Genomic DNA, 19,869 nt, shown 5'->3' with positions numbered 1-19,869 from the left:
AAACACCTTAAACCTAATTTACGTGGACCATCATCTTACTGGGGAGAATATGAGGTGTTTATTAACACAGCCAGAAATTCTGAATAAAAAGCTGTGTTCATTTTCTGTTAGGAAGGTTCCCTCCAGAAGATCTTCTGATGCATTTGTCCAGAATTAGGCTTACAGTAATACTCATACCTAAATCCACATCCCACTAAATACCCTCAAAATGACCTTTATCTGAAAGTAGTATTAAGAAAATTCATCATATTCAAAGGAGAACAAGGACTGCGCCTACCTCAGAAGGCTGCAGATCAGTGGGTGATCAGAAATACTGCTGGTTGACTCTCCTGTTCCTGTACTCTTCCCAGGCTGCCTGAAGTTGATCACTGTTCCTAGTGGATTTTCCTCCAAAGGTAATGGGCCTTAGCCAGTCCCTGAGAAAGCTGAATACACTCTGCCCATGACCTCCCAGCAAAGTACGTAAGCAAAAGAAAAACTGGGGAGAAAACAAACAATGATGGGGGGCAACAAATGAAAGAAGGGGAGAGACTTTACGGTCATAGGTTAGAAATGAAAAAACAGTATTTGGAGATGGAAGGAGACGACAGAGGACCCTTCCAAGGGTCCCTGAAACCAACCAAGGAGCTGGTGGATGCTCTGCAGCAGTGCTCTGCCCGAAGACATGACAGATGAGAGAATGAAAATAGACTCAGGTCCCTGGCATCCCCATCAGGTATCCCCTCCTGAGGCTGTGACAGAGCAGCTGAAGCACAGCAGAGGAAGCTGATGGTGAGGTATCCTACAACCTGGTGGTCGTGGGTTGAGGCATATAAATAAAAAGGCAAGGTGAAAACTGAAACCAAAACATGATTAAGAGGTTTTGGAGGAGCCTTAAGAGGGACTGCCATGTGGTAAACTCAATACACCTGTACACTGTGGTCTTCCAGTTGCCACAGAAAGGACATGTGTCAAGGGACCCACACAAGCTGCGAAGTAGCCCATGTCATTATTATAGAAGCACTTCCACATAAGATCAGATAGATGCTAAATCTAAAAAAGTTGTGTGAGCAACTATATTTTCTCAACTGAATTTACACAATTTGTCCAAAGCCACTGAAAAATCACCTTTTAATAGCAGTCACCATCTATGATCAGTCAGGATATTTCTGAAACATATTCAAGGGTGTTTCAGAAATATGAGGTATTGTGGGTAGAGGTAATCTGGACTCTGTGCATAAGTGAACAGTCACAAAACACATTAACCATAGTCGGTGACTAGCGTTAGGTTAGAGTTAAGCAGTTTTCTACAGGATTGCACTTTACAGTGGTAGGAGGGAAGTAATCTTAATCACGTAAGTAGAACAAGTACCATTCATTCACTTCTTGCCATAATAATATGTCAATATCTGTAGATCTTGCTCCAAAATTCTGTGTTCTGAGCAGCAGCAATTTGCAGTAGCGCAGCTGGTAGAACTTAAGTAAACTAGGATTCATAACTACTAGATATGGTGCTATGCATTGTACCATTCATAATATATTAGAAGTTAATGATCATCTTGATTTTTTTTACAGTATTGAATGTAGAGCTTTAGCACAACTTTTTTGGCAGAGAGCTGCTGGTGTAGTTGCACCACCAGACTGGCATTCAAAAGATGTAGGCTTAGCCACATGTTTCCTGTGTGACTTTGTAGAAATTGCTTAATCTCTGTTTCTCAACTCCTCATCCATGAAACAGAATTATTTCCTTCTGCCACAGGAATGTTTATTAAAACACATGTATTAATGAGCAGGTACAATGGTGACACAAACTATAAAATGGCACTTAGGAAAATGTTAGTATTAATTGAACCTGACAGTGAAAGCTCTCTGTATTCATACCTGTAATTTATTCCTAACTTCATCTCACTCTACAGTTTCTGCAGGCCTTTGCTAATACTCCAGTGGTAAACTTTTTATGTTTCTGCTTAATTCCCTAGAGAACACTGCAAAAATAGTGTTTATCTAGATAGTATTCTATCAGGATAATGTTTTTGCTATTTCTTCCAACATGTTGTGGTTAAAATACATGAAACATATTCAAAGTAGAGGATCATCAAACACTATTTACAAGAGAAATGAAGTATCATAGGAGGAAATAATCCCACAAAAAATTATCTCCTTCAACAATCTTTGCCAGTGGTAAAAGTATCGTTGAAAATTTGTCCAATGTGAAATTCAGGTATGTTAGAGATTAAACTGAAGGTCATTTGATAAGCAGAAAACAAGTAAATAGATTATAGCAATGGGACCTTTGATTATAACAATTAGATAGCAATTTGATTTAAAAATGCTTTGGTTACGCCTTGAATATATTGGATCAACTCTTTTCATGGTGGGTAAGGAAAATGGAGAGGCAAAGAGTGCAGGATGGTGTAAGATTGCACAATTGCTCCACATGGAGTGAATCTGCTCTAGCACTGAGGAACCGTTTGAGGAAGCTGGGAAAAGGAGAAGGGTGTGGCTGGTGAAACCATGTCTCTCAGAGCCATAACCACACGTTTAAAATAGTATTGAAAAAATATGCTCCGGACCATCTTTGTTGGTTTTGAGTGCAGTAAGCTTTCTACATAACTTTAAAACAAGCATGCAGACAGAAGGAGAAATAGGAGCCGTCAGTGGCATAAAGTTTGTCCTTAATTTCCACACTCCTCTCAGTTCTAGGCAAGAAGGACCTTCCAAAGCCAAGACTCCATGTAGTTATTGTCTAACAGATCCTCTCTAGTGATGCACAGAGACATAGAAAAATGTCTATTATTGATTCCATAGAAAATGAAAGAACAGAAAAACAGGGAAAATACTCATCCATAACAAAAAGAAATGTGTGGGCTTATGCATCATGAGTATAGGTAGGTCACAGTCAGCAGGAACATAGTATTCTGGTAAAATAAGTTTCCACTTTATTTTTATTGAAGAAAAATCTCAGGACAAGAGATTTTTCAGCACTAAAGAAATAAAGCAAACCATGCAACTAAAAGCAGTAGCTTTTCTAAAGGTCTGCTTCTAACCAGTTATTTAAAGGGAGGGGAAGTAGACATGGAACTGCCACAATCACAGCTACCGTCTGAATCTGAGAAAATGCTTGAAGGGACAGTAGAATGACAGAATGAAAACAAACGAGATCCTCAGAGTGATCCATCTCAAAATAGGTCAAAAGGCCCTTATGTCACTTAATTTCTAGCTCCTATTTCAAAATGGTTCAGAAGGCCCTATCCAGAGGGCAGCAGTCCTGCATCTAACAGGCTGAGTCTGTTGTAAGTAGCCATGCAAGAAACTTCTTTTCTACTTCCGTATCTGCTGCTTTTTTTGTTTTGATTGACACTCAGAGGTGATACCAAGTCACGTACCCTGACATGACACTGGGATTTGAGGTTTTAATTGTATGGAGTCAGTGCAGTTTTTTGATCAGTTATTAAAATAAATGGAGTCCTGAACAAACAGGTACAAGACAGCACATCAAACAACTGGAAAAAATATTTTCATGCTTTTCTCACTGTTGTAGATCTTTCTATATTGGATATGGTATTTACATCCTTAAAATTGCTAGGAGAGGGCCTGCCTGAGTCCTCTCACTGAGGTCTCACAGACTATCGCTCATCTAAATTCTGGACTGGACTCATCTGCCTTATGGCAGATATTTGCACTCTCCTACATGCTGGCTCAGGGTCATATAAGCAGGTCATTCCCTGAAAAGCTGCTGTTTTTTCAAGGTCTGTAAAGGAAAAATTAAAAGAGTCACAGAATGGTTGAAGTTGGAAGGGATCTCCAGAGGTTATCTGGGTCAACGCCCCTGCTCAAGCAGGGCCACCTAGGGCCAGTTGCCCAGAACCTTGTCCAGGTGGCTTTTGGACATCTCCAAGGATGGAGACTCCACCACCATTCTGGGCAACCTCTTCCAGTGCTTGGTCACCCTCACAGTGAAACATTGTGACATTCAGACATTCAGACGGTTTGTCATTGTTCGTGCCTATTGCCTCTAGTGCTGTCAGTAGGTAGCACTGAAAAGCCTGGCTTCATCCTTCTTGCACTTTCCCTCCAGATATTTATATACATTGATGAGATCCCCCTATAGCCTTCTTCAGGCTGAACAGTCCCAGCTCTCTCAGCCTTTCCTCATAGGAGGGATGCCCCTGTCCCTACATCAAATTCACAGTCCTTCACTGGACTCCCTCCAGCAGAGGTTTTAAAATAAACCTTATACTCAGCCGAGCTGAGGAAGGACTGTTTATTTCTTACTTTCCAAGAAGGAAGCTTTGGCCAACACCAGCCTTGTCTAAGAAAGTGTCATAACTTTGTTCGTATAACATACAGCATTCTCTCAATCTCCTGCCTTCCGCTTTGCACACTCTGGGATCTTTTGTAGAGAAAAAATGAGCTAATTTCAGAGCTGAATGGACTATATTGTGATCAGATAAGCTTTTCTGAACTTTGAAATATTATGACAAACTTAATTTGGCTAGCTGACCTTGCTTTTATCTGAGGCGCTTGGCATCCCCTGCAGCAGCAGGAGTAGGTCCCAGTTTTGCCATCCTGTGCAGGGGTGGCTTGTGACGTGTGCCTGCTGCGCCATGCTGGGGCGCACACGTGGAGAGGCACCTTCCCACCCTGCCCTTCCCACCTGTGGCACCAACACCTGCGGCTCTGCAACTCACTGCCCAGGGCTCACAGGCACCATAAGGGTGCAGCTGTTTGAGATCGGCTCTGTTGTCAGACACCCACTCCCTTTCACCCCTGGGGAAAAGGTAGCAGGTCAGGTCCTGCCTCTTCCCCTGACTGTCCTGGGCCACATCTGTACAACACCGTGGGGAAGAGTGCAGCACACCCCAGGTGAGAGTCCAGCAAGTGGGCAGGACCGGGTCTGGGCAGTTACTACCTTGGATCCCCAAAGCCGTTCTGCTGCATTAGTACACTGTTGGGTCAAAGCTACTAAGCACAGGTTTCAGTTGGAGATGTGAAAGACCGTGTTAAGCTGCTGGAAAAAAATGTAAAATCTCCTTCACGTGAGATTTATAATGACAAGTTAAAAATGACCTGTCAGGGTGGTGTATGGATACCTGATCCTGCATCGGTGCTGGGCAGTTTCAGGTCCAAGTTTTCTTCCACCCTACCATTTCTACAATACCTAGCAAAGAGCTTCCTTTCTCCACTGGAAATCAGTTCCCAGGTTGAAATTTTCCAGCCACAAATTCCTTACTGCACAGCCATGCATTAGATCAGTTGAACCTGAATAAAATCACTTCCAGCACTAGAGCTTCTAGTTACTTCTGGCTCTCTCATATGGGCAGCACATAAGGATAGCGTCATGCCCCCAGGCTCATGCAGCAACCCCAGCACACCAACACCACCTCAGTGATGTTCCTTGAGCCTACACTCTTATACAGAGAATCACCTTAAAGAGACCATTTCGTCCCTCTTGCACCTGTTCCACATTTGCCTTGATTTATTGATCGCACATCGAAGTGCAGGAAAGAAATATTTTCATAACACTTTGGAATCTTTTCATTTGTAAATTTCTATGTTTGTTGATGTGTTATTGCAGAAAATGTAGCTCTTGTCGGGGAGCTCAAAACTACTTCTTGCCTGGTAATCAGATAACAATATTGCAGGAGGGAAAATCTACCAGATGCTCCAGAGCAGTTCAAAGATTGATTACAAATATTATTTTTTTTGTTTAGATTGAGCTGACTTTACATTAATTAGAACTGCTGTTAATAAACAGGGAATGACTTTATGCTGAATGTTGCTGCCAGTTACTTTATTTAACTGTGTTCACAGTGAGAATATTAAAAAAAGATCTTATGGGAATTGTTACATTCCCTCACTGTGAAAGGATTTCTTCTTGTTTATCTTATATATTCTTACTGCCAGGTCAGGCATTCAGCTTTTAAAAAGTTCCCCGTCACTTTCTTGGCCTGACACTGTGAATTCTGAACCACTGCTACCACCTTATTAACCAAAATGTGTACATAGTCTGCCATTCACAGCTCTAGAATGCTGCCTTTTTATTAACTGTAATATTACAGTTACTACTACGATACTATTGCAGTAGTCCCAGTGTATAGTAACATGATAGTAACTTCTCTGATATGAAAATATAAATAAACAGTGCAGCCTAAAGTGGTTACAGCACTTCCCTGTGATCCCCTGGTTAAAGCCCAGACCCTGTGGCAATGTTATCTGTGTCCTCACACTCATATCTGCTCTGCTGTCTTGGGCCTGCCTTCAAACACCTGCGTCCTTCAGCTTCATCATTTGTGAAACAGAGACAATGACACCTTTGTAGACCTTCTTTATAATGTTTGTGAAAAGCTTTGAAATACTGGGTTTAAAAGATGCTAGCAGAACCCAAAATAAAGTTAGGATCTTCATTTGTTTCATTGGGTCTTACCTAGAATCCATGTGATCAGCAGGTCCAACTCTAAATGACCTGCTGACAGGGAAAGAAAAATCCCAGCCTGTAGGCATGACAAAAGATCAAAACCAAAAGATGTCTAAAACAGGCTTGCCACCCAGAAACAACCAGGCTTTTGTTTAGGTGTCCCATAGATCTGCTAGACTTGTGCCCCGGGTAGCTGGACACAGGGAAACCTGAGTCCACCCTGTCCATACTCCACAACCTGGCCAGCTGTGAGCCAGCTGTGGTCTGCAAGCCAGGTAACCATGTCAAAGCTGAGATACCCTATGTTAGCACAGGTCAGGGCTTTTGGTTCAGAGCTTGGCCGTATTCGGTTAGCTCAAAGGACTCTTGCACAGTCTACACCAGCAAAAATACACCTGGCCATATTCATTATATTCCCCAACTCCAGAAAGGTACGGTTATTGTTAAACCTCTCACTCTAATAATTTTTTATCTCACAAATATTAAGCCCCTATTTACCACTGTTCACAAGCTCACTTCCCCACAGTCCTTGTTCTTTAGGAAAGGGAATTACAAGTCGCTGCACCAGAAGGGACTCATGGATTCTCAAAAGAGCAGACAAAAATGCATTTTGCCTCCCTGTGGATGAGAGGTCACACTCTTTCTGCCATTGGAGAGGAGGGCAAAAGGCAAAGTAAGACAAAGACTGAGGGGAGAGCCCTCATTACTCATCCTGCTTTTGGAAGAGGCCCTAAGTTCAACAGCTCCTTCCCTCCTGCCCATCCCTGCCAAAGACCACAGTGGCAAGCCAAGGAGCAGGACCTCCAACAGACCAAGCAAGCTGCAGAGCCTTTTTGCTGCTATTAGACATCTTCCACCCTTGATACAATGCTCTGCTTTGCCTACGCCAGCAGCTGGCCCCAGCTGAAGCCCACCTCTACAAACAGCACTGTCCGTCCCCAGTGCCCCCCCAGCTCGTCGTAAGCGTGGGCCCTGGGGCACTGGCAGCCATGGCTGTGGGAGCACAGGAGCTGCTCTTGCCCTTGTGGTCTGAACCTTTGTCTCTGACAGGACTTTATGCCAGCTTCATCTGAGAAGGGCTTTAGAAAATCTGTGCAAGCAATTAGGGGATGAACCGCCTCCAAGGAAACTTTCTCTCTAACCCTTATTAGTAGTTAGAGGTTGGCCGCAAAGCAAGTAGCTTTACATTCTCAGACTTGCAGACACCATTATGATGGATGCCCCGACAGGAGCCAATTCAAAACAGATACACGGCACTTTGCTCAGTAACGTGGGCGCACTGGTTTGCGTAAGGTACTAGCACTGCAACTCCATACTGGATTGACGTGGCTTTATCTTTTCTAAGCACTGGTCTTTAAGAGATTAAAAAGGACTTTTTTTAATCTAAAGCCAAAATAACTTGATTTTGATAAGACTTCAAATTGCCCTGAAGCCAAAACCAGACAACCTATGAACGTTTAAAAATGAAACATTATGAAAAGTCATTTAATTTTAGGGGGTTTGAAAATATTGACAACTTATGCGGTGGTGTAGCAATGCTGTCTCACAGGACATTGAATGTTGTACAATAACTTCAATATTCTACAAGCTGATTCTCATGTTTTAATTTACATATGGACAGCTGTGTCTTAGTCAAGGCAGAAAGTCTTATTTTATGGATTGGGAGGTCTTCCGTTTGTACTGTGACAAATTTTACAGAATATTTCAACAGAATTTCCATTCCACAGGGAGTTTCAGACTGTTTTCATTCTGAAGGAGAGCAATTTGCAAAGTGATAATATTTTCCATGACGTGGAAATCCCAGCTTTTAACTCATTCCTGTACAAAAGCAAGGAACCATGTGAATGACTCCTTCCATCTCACTCCCAGCTTCAGTGCCAATCCTGTCACTTCCTGCATTACTTACTGTTGCTTTTCAACTCAGAATTTACGTTTCCAAGGTTAGCAGGTATGATTCTGAGTACAGAGGCAGGAAGAAGATTTCATTAAGTGAGCATGCCATTTTTTCAGGGGTGTCGCTCTTCAGATCAGAGTCACATTCTAAAGCCACTACATCACAGCCCCAGATTAAATATATACTGTGTGTGACCAAGCCCTGTATTTCCCAGGTCATAAGAGTTATTATGACCTGGTCTTAAAGGGATTTTGGTCATGAGTTGTGCAACTATTTTTCAGATCCTTTTATTTGCATGAGCATCTTCATCTGTAATCATACATGCACCATATGCAAAGTCCTGTTTGCAATTCACATAAATTATTAATTCACAGCTTAAGCTGCACATTTCCTCTATTAGTCACATTTCTTAGAGGCTTCTCATTACTGCAGCATATGGAAGTTCTCTTCCCCTATGGTGCTCTGCAGTGATTAATTGTGGGAATCAAAAGGTAGGTAGAAGGCATAATTTAGGACCAAACTCAACATAGAATTTCCCTAGCACAAACCTCAAGCAAGCAGTAGTGTTACTGAAAGTTTATATTATGGCAAGCTTTTTCAGTGTTTGAAGACAATGTATTTTCAGTTTGTCCAATACCAAACGGACAACAGGAGTCTGAGAACTGTTTGTAGGGATTAATGACTAGCTGGGAGGAGCTGATGGCTGAAACACAGTTGAAGGCCATTAATCGCGGACAGTCATTAATTCTCAGGCAACACCCAGTGTCAGAGTTGTTACTTTTATAAGCTGTTGTTTAAAATCATGTGTATGAATGTTTTTAGGGTTAGGTAGTTATAGTCAGCACGTATGGGGCATTTCTAGAAAATTAATGCTTTGTATGTTAGGCAGATTGCTTATGTCAGCTCTCTCCATGGCTCTCATTTGTTAATATAAATTGTTTTGTATGACGGATTGTGGTTTATGTTCTTTCTTATACACTCCCAGTACAGGACATTTAAGGCACATCTATCGATTTTTCCACAGATTTTCCCTGTCTGTTTCTGTGGATGCATTCCCCTGCTTTTTAAGACAGTGTATTGCAGAAGACAAACTCCTTGTTGATAAATCTGACATGACTTGTAAAAACCCAAAGGAAGAATTTTAGGTAAATCACAAATGAAAGGGAAAACCTCCCAGGATATTGCAGGTTATGTGAGTATTCAAGAAGAGGACAAAGAGTAAACTGTGGCAACAGCCATACTGGCAAGGCATTTTTAAGTCAATTGCAAACATGCAGACACATGCCTATTGGACACGCTGCAAACTTCTCCAAGATGGGTACAGGACTGGTAAAAAAGTGCAAGTTCAGAGAACTATGAGAAACTCAGGAGCATGACACAGGCATATGAACCTTGAAATGATAACCTGGATCTGGTTTTATGGGTTGTATGAAATGAAGATGTAGTTTCAGTTCCATTCTCAACACATCACATAAGTCATCATCAGAGGAGATGTTAATATGACTTCCTTGTTGGGGAAGCCAAGACATAAAGGACTATAGAAAATGAAGCTTCGTTTTCCTATTAGAGTTGTTTTCTCTGGTTTGAGTTGGAAAGGTATTGGAAGTGAAATACAAAAAATATTCCTGTCCTATGTATGTATCCCAGGTGGCTCAGCATGCCTAGTTAACACCTTTCACAAGTGCAATATCCATTTTTAATGGTCATTTTAAGGAAAGAAAAATCTAATGTTTTTTTGACTATAACTACTAAAGCCAGCAAGCAGACATCTAAAACAGTGAGCACATGAGCAGCTGCAGAGGTAATCCAGGCAGCCAAAAGACTAGTGCAATCCTTCTGGACCTCAAAGCCTGCCAGAGGACATCCATCCTATTCTCTACTCACTTTCAAAACCCACTTTGCCATCTTGCAGATCTGTTTATTTTCCCTACAGACCTCTAGGTTCTGATGGGTTTTCCTGAAGTAAGAAAATAAACCCCAAGTTACTGGTGGGAGGACTTAGAAGTCCTACTGAGATCAAGGTTCTGTAAGAACGTACCGGTCTCCAATATGAGCTTATTACTAATCTTGCTTCACATTGTGCTGTCTCTGAAGGCAGAGCATTTTAGAAGCATTAGATTGCTCTCTAAGGACAACTTTTATCTTAGGCACATGGAAAACAGAAGGGTCAGGGAAAGAAGTAAGGAAAGGGTTTATTTCCCAGATAAAACTGGGTACTTAAGTCACCCTTATAAAACATACAGCCATCCATGCAATTCTGAGAGTTGTATATTTCCATGATAGGGAAACTGTCTCATCTGCAGATGCAGCAGTGTATTTTACACACACCTGCTTGACTGCACAATAGCTGAGATTCTTGATCTTGCAGTGAACTCTTCATAAGCAGGTCCCTGTGCGTAGGTACTTATTTTTGATAATGTAGCCTCTAAGTCTCTATTCAGAATAGTTTTAAGGTTTCCATGAACCTTGCTCAAAAATGTGCCAAAAGACTTCCAAGTAACAAACATGCTTTTGCAATTTACTGAAACTTTCCCCTTGTGTTCCAGAGAAGCAACCTCCCCATTACTCACCAGAGAGACACATGAGCCAAGGAGGAAGGAAAGGGAATCAGCTAGTAAAAACAGGCAATTCCCTTCTTTAGTGTCTACACTTAGTCATTAAATAAAAAATAGATGCGAAATCCAAACTTTTTTTTTTTTCCAAATAGGTCATTGCCTCAGTGAAGATTGAATAGATGAGGACTAATTGTATCTTGGTTTTGATCAGAACCTTTTGTAATCACTTGCTTTTTCAAAATAATACTGCTGCACTTCATACCATAGCAGGGGCTATTGTGCATTTGTAGTGCTCTGTATCCTTCCAAAGGAATGCATTCTCCCAAGTATATCTTTTTACACTTCTTTAAATGACTAGTGAACCATATTACCCAATAAGCAAGGGGGTTGGGGTATTTTTGCCAGATAGTAATTTTACTTGGAAAAAAAATTGAGTCAAGGCCAAGGTATAAAGTTCAGACCTAAATCAAAATCACTTTCCTCTAACGTTAGAGTGTCTTGCAGCCTGAGGTTTCCAACTGACTTTTCTTAAAAATGGACTTTTTAGAAACTTGCAGTGTTGATCTTGCTTGGATTCTAGGCTTTGTTCAACTGGGACATGTAAAATTAGCTTTTACAAGCTATGTCACGTGGAGGGACAGGAGATTGTAATCTCACTTGTAACCTTAAGAATATAGCAACCAAGTAGAAGTTGAATTTTCAAAGGAAAATGTCAGTTGATACATGATGAAAAGGCAATTCCTTTTCATTTCAGACTACGATGTATTCAAGGCCCAAGCATGATATTCAGACCTCACTTCCTGCAAGAGAGTACAGTACTTAGTAACACACTGTGTAGTATGAGTTGTACACTTGGAACTCACAAATTCCCCCTTGAAATTTTTCAAGAGTAGTCAGTGGTAAGTAGCAAAACACAAACACATTACTCCTTTTTCTTGAGTTACTCTCTGAAACAATTCTCCACAAGAGCACTGGGAAGATTTTTTGGGGGTACCTCCTGTATGCTTGCTACGTCAAAGTGTAGAAGTCCATAAAATAATTAGTGTTACATTGTCAGGGAAGCATTCTTTCCATGCATTCTGGCCAGAGCAAATTCTGAAAGGCTTTCTGGTGCCAAAGCAGTTGAATTAAGTCAAAAAATGGATATATTTAGCCAATCCTCCAGATTTCAGTTTCTGGGTATCATTTAGCTGCAGATAAACGTGCAGAAGGACTCACAATCATGGGTCAAGTTATTGTAAATCAGCTGAGCCCCAGGAAATACCTGGCTGTACACTTCTAATTCGGCCAAACACAGGGTGGTATGGCTGAGTTTATCCATCTCTCCTTGGAGGCAAAGCTACGTCAAATTGTCTTACATTTTCTGTGGGCTAAAATCATTCACACTGGCTTTACCATGTCTCAGCCGACAGATGGTAACTTATTAAACATCAGTATGCTGGTGAAAGTTGTGAGCCCACAAGATTTCTGAGGCTTTCAAAAGAAAACATTTCTAAAGTATGCTGCACAACTTCTACCTATAGTGCTAGCTACACATTCGCAAATGCTTTGCAGGTATAAGGTGCCATATTTGCAAAGCCAAGCAGACGTGGCACTTCAGCCCCTCTCTTTCTTTCCTCCTGCTCTCACAGATTATCATCCTATTGGAACAAGCAGGCCATTTGGCACAGTTATAACTGCGGTTACATAAGAAAGCCAGAAAAAAAAGCAGCTCCCACAAATCCAAACCACAGATTAAGTTCAGTTTTAGAAGATAATATGTACAGTAGTGACAATGAGATTTATGCTATAAGAAGGAACAACTTTCTGACTCCATTGCTGAAAACAATTATGTTTAAAGGCTCGTATGTAGATAATCCAAAATACAATAAAAATTGAGTATAAAAGTCAGGGTGGCGTTTTCCATTCATATATTTTTCCCACACCTACAAGTCCACACTGGAGCTAAGCAAACTGGGCATTCCTTCACTAATGTAAGAGCTGTCTCTGGAAGCAGTACTAACAGTGTTCTGTGTTTATATACACAAAAAGTTGACAGAGGAAGGAAAAGGAAGAAAGGATGTAGGCTTCAGAACTAATGTGTCTTGAATTTCTTCTGGAAGAGGCGAAAAAGTGCACATATAGAGTCTTAAGAAGTCTTTGCTGGCCCAGAATACCATGTGACTCCTTTCTGAGGCACGCATATTTTAGAGGCAGATGCACAGCCACATTCCTCTGCTTGCGGGTACTGAGTAACAAGTGTTTGGAGATTTTTGATCGGTGATTATTTTTCTCACATAATTTGGGAAAGGTTTCTCATTACTACCTTGTCCAGCAGTTCGAAATGAGTCATGAAAGAACTGGTTGATTGTCAGATAAGCTGCCTACATGGGGCTCCCGAAGAATATATACTCCAGTGGAACTTGACAATCAGCTACAAGTTCTTCATGGTCTATATTTGTTTTTTAACTTTGCATTACCATCATTAATGAGGCCAAGAATGAAAACGAAAATCTGTGTGCTTTGTTAATGGGAACAAGAACAACATGGCTTTGGCTAAACTTGAATAGAACAGTAGTTGAAAATACAACTGGTGAAAAGAACAAGAACTTTCAGATGCTGTAAACTGTTACATTCACAGGCTTAACAAAGTGTCACACGTGTCTTGAAGTTCTGGCCCTATTATGTGTACTTATTTTTTAGTCCTAATGGTTGATGTAGGAAAAATGCACAGCTACCATTTTATAAAATACTTGATATAACTGGAACTGATTATGAATTATGAGAAACAGAAAAGAGTTTTGGACATTCCAGAAGTAGAGTCACAGCTCTCATTAAAACAAACCAAACCAAAACAAAACAAAAAAAACAACAACAACAAAAACCAACAGATAATGTGACCCACTCACCCAATCCTAAAGCTAAATTGTAGTATATGAAGCAGAAAAACGAATTCCGTATTATTATTACACTAACAGTTGTCTTACGTATGTTGGCAGATTGAGTGTTGGGTAAGGACTAGCCAGCCATGTCCAGGACACAATTTCTGATGTTTCTTGAAGCCTACAGAACTCTTTGTATGTAAGAACAAAACACAGAATGAACAAATAGAAAATAGAGGATGGCTGCACAGCCATTTTAGACCAGGATCTTCTATTGGACAGGAGACCCATAGGAAAGTAATAACTGTAAGGATTTCACTGAAAGTGGTCAGAGAAAGCATACTGGCTGAACAAGGTACATGCCCTACAGACCTTATGCATAGGATTGAACACTTAGGAGTGACTGATGGGGTGAAATCAACATAGCACTTTTCTGGTTTGATCAGGACATTATCAAGCCCAAGTTCCTCCTTTCACCACTGTGCTCTCAGTGCTTTGGAGATTTCTCACCAAACAGGTCTTCTTCTAAAAAGAACCTCCTCTCTGGAAAGTTCACTCATCTTAGGAGAACAGAAATGCTCATTCACTAGTGCCTTAACCAGCAGCCCAACTACCTAATGTTAATGGTCATCAAGATGTAGATTCCAAACTGCCTACACTAATATGAAGTTCATCATGACTCAGATATGGCTCAAGACCACTGAATCAGACAGACAGAAATCACTCTTTAAAAAGTGTAGTACAGTTACAACCAGAATAGTTACTTCACTACACAAAACAGCTCATCGAGCCAGGCAGCTTAATTAAGATGTTAGACGGAAGCCCTGGAATCTGTGAAGAATCATCAATATACCGGACTGGTAAGATCAAGTAAACCCACATAGGAAAAAAATGCTCCATCTTTCAACAGATACCGTTACCTGTTTCATCACTTCTGCATGATCACATGCTATACCCACATGGCAAAGCTCAAGAAAAGTGGTAAAAATCAGAGCCATAAATTATGAAACAGTTCTGTGGCTTTCTGTATCGGTAACAGTGCAGAAGAATTTTGCCTGCCAAAGAAGGAAATAGCCAGTGCCTCAGTCGGGGAGATTCACCTATCAAGCTCCTTGAAAAGTAAGTAGTTTTTCCACTCCTTGGGAAGGAAACACTATCCCCTGAAGATCTCTGCAATTGCCATCTCATTTCTGGGCAAAACCATTAAAAACACAGTAACCAGATAGTGCCAACAGCACGCAACTGCCAGCTTTCTGGAGGCCTTGCAGTCAGGGTTCACATCAGGACACAGAATACAGGCTGTCTTTATTTCCACTCGGGCTACCACTAACACAGTGAAAAGCCTGATACTCCCATATACAGCCATATGCAGAGGTGCAATAAGCCAAAAAATGCTGGATACAGAAAGAGATGACCCTGCCTGTGGTATCTGCAATGTCTTGTTTGAAGCAGAGCTCAGAATGATAATGCAACTGTACCTTCTGTCCAGGCCTTCACCTGCAGGGTTGTACACGTTATCTTTCTTCTTTAATAGCTACACAAGATTGCAGATGGATACTCCAAAGTGGCAGAGGCATAGCTGATAACACTGCAAGGACACTTACTCTCAACAGCTACAGCTATTACTATTATTGAAAAGATAGATCACCTACAGGAATACAGCTTTTTGATAAAGCATGGTTGGCTGGCTCAAGCTGAACTTGAGCAAAACTGAGTCAGTGTTGGTCACACTGGGGAAAATGCTTTGAACTGCCTGAAAATACTCCTGAAACCTTCAGAGTTGGGCTATCACAGTCACGTGGTTAACTAGGGCATTGCCTGATGCCCTGCTAGGTGAGGATGGCCAGAGAGCATCTCTCCCTTCCTTTGCTCTGCTGGAAAACTTGTTCCTTACTCCTTAGTGAAGATCAATCTGCGCCTTGGTCAGATCCAGATTTAGGCAGCTCCATTTACTGTAGCTAAACAACTTTTAAGCATTAACAGACTTCCTCTATCCTCTTTCTCATGGACTCAGAGAACTGTGTCAAGATGCCCTTCCAGAAGCTTTGGAAGCTGGTTTGAAAACTTGCTGCTAATTTCTAAAGCAGTCAATGGACTAAACCCCAGAAATTAAAATGCGTTATGATCAACAAACCTCTACAGATGCTTTATCCTCTGGGCCAACGCAATCACAATGCAGCAAAGCCTTCCATCATGGGCCTTGTCTCAAATAAAACACAAACAACTTTCCTGCTCTACAAAGAACTCTACCCTAAGCACTTTTTTAAAAAATTAGTATGGGCAATGTACCAGAAACAACAAGGAATTTACTAGGCATTTAGCTAATTCTTAGAGATAGCATTGGCACATGGTGGTGATTGACAGTGCTACTGATTCCATAAATAGGTATGTTCAATATTGGGGAGGAATAAAAACAGGAATTTAGGCAGACAGATAAAAAAGCAATGGTAACTAGAATAGGAAGGTAAACAAGGGAGAAGTTGAAGGAAAAGGAAGGCTTTTTTTTTTACTGGAAAGACTGGTCAAGAACAGAAAGGCAGAAGCACAAGCTTATGAAGATGGGTTTCTCAGCTGAGTACCCTACATACTGCTCAGTTTTGTGGTGGATATCATGAAATTTAACATTTCCTAGTTTTGGATAGTACCCTATCACTTTTAACATGGGCCACCCTAGGAATAAAAATACAGAAGCGACAGGCAGTGTATCTTGGCCAGAGTGAATGTGACGTTTTTGTGCCATTCTGGTGATACAGAACACGTGGAATGGACCTTGAATGTGTCTCCATGATTTGACAACATGGAATCTAAACTGGTTTTTCCCCTTTTCCTTCTGTTTTCTTTTGAACAGTCCCCTAGCAGTTCTGGAGAGGTACGCTGCTTGCATACTGTATGCTAATCACCATTTACGTGCTCCTCAGAATTAAGCACTGACTTCATTGCGTGGAAAGTCTTTTAAAAAATGTGGAGGTGTGTGTGTGGGAAGTCATTTCCAAGTGACATTCCAAGCCCCTCCTTCTCCCTGGCTCCGAGGAGTAATTACTCAGCTGGAAAATGAAACAACACTGCTATTTTAGTGTAGTTTAGGACCTTGGACCTGGTTTCATGTTTCAGATTAATGCTTTCTGTGCCTTTTGGAAATCCAGAATAGCAGAAAAGCCACCCTTCAGAGAGAGCTGCATCCTATAGATGCACAGCGTTCTGGAGACATGTATGACTTGCTGCCCCTTTCCTATTTTGCTGTGTCCCATTGAGACACATAGCTCTTTTCCCTCCCACTTGAATGAACTTCTAACCTGCCTCTATAAAGCCACACGTGTTCTTCCTGACCCTCTGTCCTGGGTCTCTGGTTGCTCTGTGATGAACACTTACTATACTTTGTTGCAACATACTAACAAAGCAAAACAGACTAAACCAAAATGTTTAAAAATGAAGTACCACCATAAGCCACCTCAAGTCAACTCAAAAATCTAGTCATGGTATCTTATGATCCTACCTAATTCTAGTCTTAGTAGGACATGGCTGGCTAGAATCCCAGATCTTCAAAAAAAAAGGAGCTGAAATGCTTTCTTCAGCATATTCTTTAGTATTTCAATAAGCAATGTGTAAGTGCTTCAGTTACGTTTTTTATGTTCTAGTGTGGTGGCTGCTCCAAGAATACAGATACACCAGGGCAGTGGTGAGATGCCATGCAAGGGGAACTTTGACATAACCTATCAGTTCAAGGAACGAATTGAAGCAAGGTACCACTTATACTGAAATAAGACGGTCTAATACCAAAGTTTGGAAGCTGAGAACAATTTCCAGATTGTGAGAACAAAGAAAAGAACAAAAGCTTCCAAAAGCAATATGATCAAGGAATTATCAACAGCTAAGGAAAAAATTATTAGAACCCGGACTTAGTAATTTTTCTTTCCAATATAATAACATCAGAATGAAATAAACTATGAAGTCTGTGAATATCTGTATCCTCATTTTCACACCTTTAAAGGATTATGGAAAGAAATGGATATAATTTTAATAGCATTCTATAATCTATCTGCTCATTTATTTGTATATTATAGAAAGAGTTTAACATTTGATGTAGGAATTGCAAGATCCAGTCAGACACAAGGTCCATTTAGATCAGAACATACCCATTTAAGTGTCCAGCAGGAAATGTTTTGCAAAGGGCACAAGAAGCCTCACACACACACACACAAAAAAAAAAAAAAAAAAAAAAAAAAAAAAAAAAAAAAAGCCAGATGTGGTATACTTTGTAGCCTTACTTTCCATCCCACCTCTCCATACACTCTGTTCTTCATCACTTAGTCAAAGACGCCAGTCCTTTTCAAAAGTCTGCACACTCTTCAGTGTACCAACAATAACAATCCATACTGCTATAAATTCTTTCAGCGAAAGTAAGACAGTTTATTAATAAAGCATGAGAAAAATGAATTCCCAAAGCTGCGGGTAGGATGTTCACCTATAAATCCCACATACAGATTTGCCAGCAGTAACAGTTCATAGCAACTAGACTGTGCAGCATCAGATCCCACCGTCTGCCCTCTGCTGAGAATGTTATTGACCAGGTGATTGTCTCTGTGAAGTCTGGGAATGTTTTCAATAGTGCAAAAGCAGACACACAGACACACCTCAGGTCTACCATATGTGTAGAACAAATACCTGGTTGACTCTATAAAGTTCAGAGCTCCAAAAATTCTGGCAACTTACATTTCACTTCTGCTTTACTAGGGTAAGCATACATTTTATAAGGAAAGTACAAAACCGGAATCTCACTACTTCAAATAATTCCTTCATACTTCAAGAATTCTAAGAATTTAAAATGATTCATTGATCTCTAACAGGCTGCCTGGAGATGATCACAGAGACTCCTACAAAGCTTCGCATATTGTCACATTCTTCCTCCTGGTGGTAAGATACCCAGAGGTGGAAACTGCCACCCTTAACAGTGAATAGGTATCAGTCTCCAAAAAACAAATTATCACTCTCTTTTCCTTATGGAAAGCCATGAAAACTCACTCACAGCAATAACAAGACCAGGTTGCCATGCAAGTACATAAACATCTCCCAACTTCTTTTTGATCTCTCATATCCAAGTTACTCTTTCAAGTCCCCCAAACAATTCAGCCTTATCTGATAGCAGTCATAAAAGAAAGTGAAAAGCTGTGCTTCCTCAGGTGAGCAAGCTAAGAAACACAAATCCTTAGAAAAAAAATAAAATAAGAGGCATCAAGTTGCATAATTATTTAATAAAGCACTTAACTAAAATTTGAGAGTATTAGGGACAATTTCATAATAACTTAGTCTTTGACTCAACACCTTTTATTTCATATTTTCTCTGTTTTCCACATTATACCAGCAAAATTATTTTTATTCAAGATCACTGAAATTGGAGACAATTTCTGCTGCAGCATGTGAAAAAGAAAGAAATAAATCCTGATCTTCGGTTTCTGAATGATGGGGCGATATTTTCAACACTTCCTGTTTGAGCCCAGCATGCCCCAATTTTTTCTCTTTTTTTCCCTTTTGGCTGGCTTAGGTGAATGAAACAGTCTGAGAAATCCAAGCCTAACATTTTCTAACACCAACCAAACGTTACAGCCAGTAGAAGGTTTGGATCCTAAAAACTGAGCTTCATTCGAAACAAGCTTAGGGATTTAAAAAAAAATGATCTCTTGAACCTTTTCACAGAAAGTTTTAAAACAGAATCTGACAAAGGATTTCAACTTGAATTTTGTTTTGTTTTTAGCTCACATCATCCTGCTATGGAATGTAATAAGTGGAGTTATGGGGATGTTCCTTCCTTTACTATTTTCATGTCTATTGTTTCGCTTACTCAACAAACTTCCTTCCAACTGGGAAACTTAGGGAGCAACAAAGCATCATGTCTGTGGTGCCTTTAAGAGTGATGAAGTTACAAAGCAGGAAATAATCTCTTTGTATGTGAAGATAACTGGACATTGTAAGATTTTGTGGTAATCTTTCTTAAAAGGAGGAAAAAATTAAGAATATAAACCCAACTGTTTGCCCCTTATTTTTAAATGAAAATTCATTTCATGTTAAGCCCAATGATGAAATTGCAACAGCATTCTAATATTTAGCTTTAATTAGCTGTCTATTTTTTCACTCGCTGTATTCACTGTTCTATCAGAGCTGGTGTGC

At 40.5% G+C, this 19,869-nt stretch overlaps 1 protein-coding gene across 4 annotated transcripts in view; it reads right to left on the bottom strand.

Moving 5' to 3' along the window:
- Positions 1 to 19,869, bottom strand: part of RBPJ (recombination signal binding protein for immunoglobulin kappa J region) — a 154,358-nt gene that overhangs the window by 111,209 nt on the left and 23,280 nt on the right. The window contains exon 1 of one of the 4 annotated variants that reach the window (XM_037390764.1): positions 278 to 296. The exons of the other annotated variants lie outside the window; for them this stretch is intronic. The gene's annotated coding sequence lies outside the window, so the exon portion shown is untranslated. Of the gene's footprint in view, positions 1 to 277; positions 297 to 19,869 lie in introns of those variants that run through there. 4 annotated transcript variants of the gene reach the window in all.

Source organism: Falco rusticolus, chromosome 1, assembly GCF_015220075.1.
Source record: "Falco rusticolus isolate bFalRus1 chromosome 1, bFalRus1.pri, whole genome shotgun sequence".
Lineage (NCBI taxonomy): Eukaryota > Metazoa > Chordata > Aves > Falconiformes > Falconidae > Falco > Falco rusticolus.
Note: the sequence above shows the minus strand (reverse complement) of the source record. Positions and strands in the feature narration are given on the sequence as shown.